The sequence below is a fragment of the Oncorhynchus clarkii genome, chromosome 19, assembly GCF_045791955.1.
Source record: "Oncorhynchus clarkii lewisi isolate Uvic-CL-2024 chromosome 19, UVic_Ocla_1.0, whole genome shotgun sequence".
NCBI lineage: Eukaryota > Metazoa > Chordata > Actinopteri > Salmoniformes > Salmonidae > Oncorhynchus > Oncorhynchus clarkii.
Genome location: NC_092165.1, coordinates 62955878 through 62958377, shown reverse-complemented (window position 1 = coordinate 62958377; position 2500 = coordinate 62955878). Strand labels below are relative to the sequence as shown.

The 2500-nt window shown below is 32.9% G+C and overlaps 1 protein-coding gene across 1 annotated transcript in view; it reads left to right on the top strand.

Moving 5' to 3' along the window:
• The window catches only part of LOC139374402 (polypeptide N-acetylgalactosaminyltransferase 16-like), a 74888-nt gene that overhangs the window by 14897 nt on the left and 57491 nt on the right, over positions 1–2500 (top strand). The window lies entirely within an intron of this gene.

Genomic DNA, 2500 nt, shown 5'->3' with positions numbered 1-2500 from the left:
TAGTTCAGATACCATTAGAGTCAGATTCTAGTTCAGATACCATTAGAGTCAGATTCTAGTTCAGATACCATTAGAGTCAGATTCTAGTTCAGATATCATTAGAGTCAGATTCTAGTTCAGATATCATTAGAGTCAGATTCTAGTTCAGATATCATTAGAGTCAGATTCTAGTTCAGATAACATTAGAGTCAGATTCTAGTTCAGATGCCATTAGAGTCAGATTCTAGTTCAGATACCATTAGAGTCAGATTCTAGTTCAGATACCATTAGAGTCAGATTCTAGTTCAGATACCATTAGAGTCAGATTCTAGTTCAGATACCATTAGAGTCTGATTCTAGTTCAGATAACATTAGAGTCAGATTCTAGTTCATATAGATACCATTAGAGTCAGATTCTAGTTCAGATAACATTAGAGTAAGATTCTAGTTCAGATACCATTAGAGTCAGATTCTAGTTCATGCAGATAACATTAGAGTCAGATTCTAGTTCATATAGATACCATTAGAGTCAGATTCTAGTTCAGATACCATTAGAGTCAGTTTCTAGTTCAGATATCATTAGAGTCAGATTCTAGTTCAGATAACATTAGAGTCAGATTCTAGTTCAGATGCCATTAGAGTCAGATTCTAGTTCAGATACCGTTAGAGTCAGATTCTAGTTCAGATACCATTAGAGTCAGATTCTAGTTCAGATAATATTAGAGTCAGATTCTAGTTCATATAGATAACATTATAGTCAGATTCTAGTTAATATAGATATCATTAGAGTCAGATTCTAGTTCATAGAGATATCACTAGAGTCAGATTCTAGTTAATATAGATATCATTAGAGTCAGATTCTAGTTCATAGAGATATCATTAGAGTCAGATTCTAGTTCAGATACCATTAGAGTCAGATTCTAGTTCATATAGATATCATTAGAGTCAGATTCTAGTTCAGATACCATTAGAGTCAGATTCTAGTTCATATAACATTAGAGTCAGATTCTAGTTCAGATAACATTAGAGTCAGATTCTAGTTCAGATGCCATTAGAGTCAGATTCTAGTTCAGATACCATTAGAGTCAGATTCTAGTTCAGATACCATTAGAGTCAGATTCTAGTTCAGATACCATTAGAGTCAGATTCTAGTTCAGATACCATTAGAGTCAGATTCTAGTTCAGATACCATTAGAGTCTGATTCTAGTTCAGATAACATTAGAGTCAGATTCTAGTTCATATAGATACCATTAGAGTCAGATTCTAGTTCAGATAACATTAGAGTAAGATTCTAGTTCAGATACCATTAGAGTCAGATTCTAGTTCAGATATCATTAGAGTCAGATTCTAGTTCATATAGATACCATTAGAGTCAGATTCTAGTTCAGATAACATTAGAGTAAGATTCTAGTTCAGATACCATTAGAGTCAGATTCTAGTTCATGCAGATAACATTAGAGTCAGATTCTAGTTCATATAGATACCATTAGAGTCAGATTCTAGTTCAGATACCATTAGAGTCAGTTTCTAGTTCAGATATCATTAGAGTTAGATTCTAGTTCAGATAACATTAGAGTCAGATTCTAGTTCAGATGCCATTAGAGTCAGATTCTAGTTCAGATACCATTAGAGTCAGATTCTAGTTCAGATACCATTAGAGTCAGATTCTAGTTCAGATAATATTAGAGTCAGATTCTAGTTCATATAGATAACATTATAGTCAGATTCTAGTTAATATAGATATCATTAGAGTCAGATTCTAGTTCATAGAGATATCACTAGAGTCAGATTCTAGTTAATATAGATATCATTAGAGTCAGATTCTAGTTCATAGAGATATCATTAGAGTCAGATTCTAGTTCAGATACCATTAGAGTCAGATTCTAGTTCATATAGATATCATTAGAGTCAGATTCTAGTTCAGATACCATTAGAGTCAGATTCTAGTTCATATAACATTAGAGTCAGATTCTAGTTCAGATAACATTAGAGTCAGATTCTAGTTCAGATGCCATTAGAGTCAGATTCTAGTTCAGATACCATTAGAGTCAGATTCTAGTTCAGATACCATTAGAGTCAGATTCTAGTTCAGATAATATTAGAGTCAGATTCTAGTTCATATAGATAACATTATAGTCAGATTCTAGTTAATATAGATATCATTAGAGTCAGATTCTAGTTCATAGAGATATCACTAGAGTCAGATTCTAGTTAATATAGATATCATTAGAGTCAGATTCTAGTTCATAGAGATATCATTAGAGTCAGATTCTAGTTCAGATACCATTAGAGTCAGATTCTAGTTCATATAGATACCATTAGAGTCAGATTCTAGTTCATATACCATTAGAGTCAGATTCTAGTTCATATAGATACCATTAGAGTCAGATTCTAGTTCATGCAGATAACATTAGAGTCATGCTAGAGACTGGGTGTCTCACACCTTTGAGGATGATGGAGAATGTGACAGTATGTTTTCAAACAGGGTTGATAGCGTTACCAAATATCTACAGTGTGAGA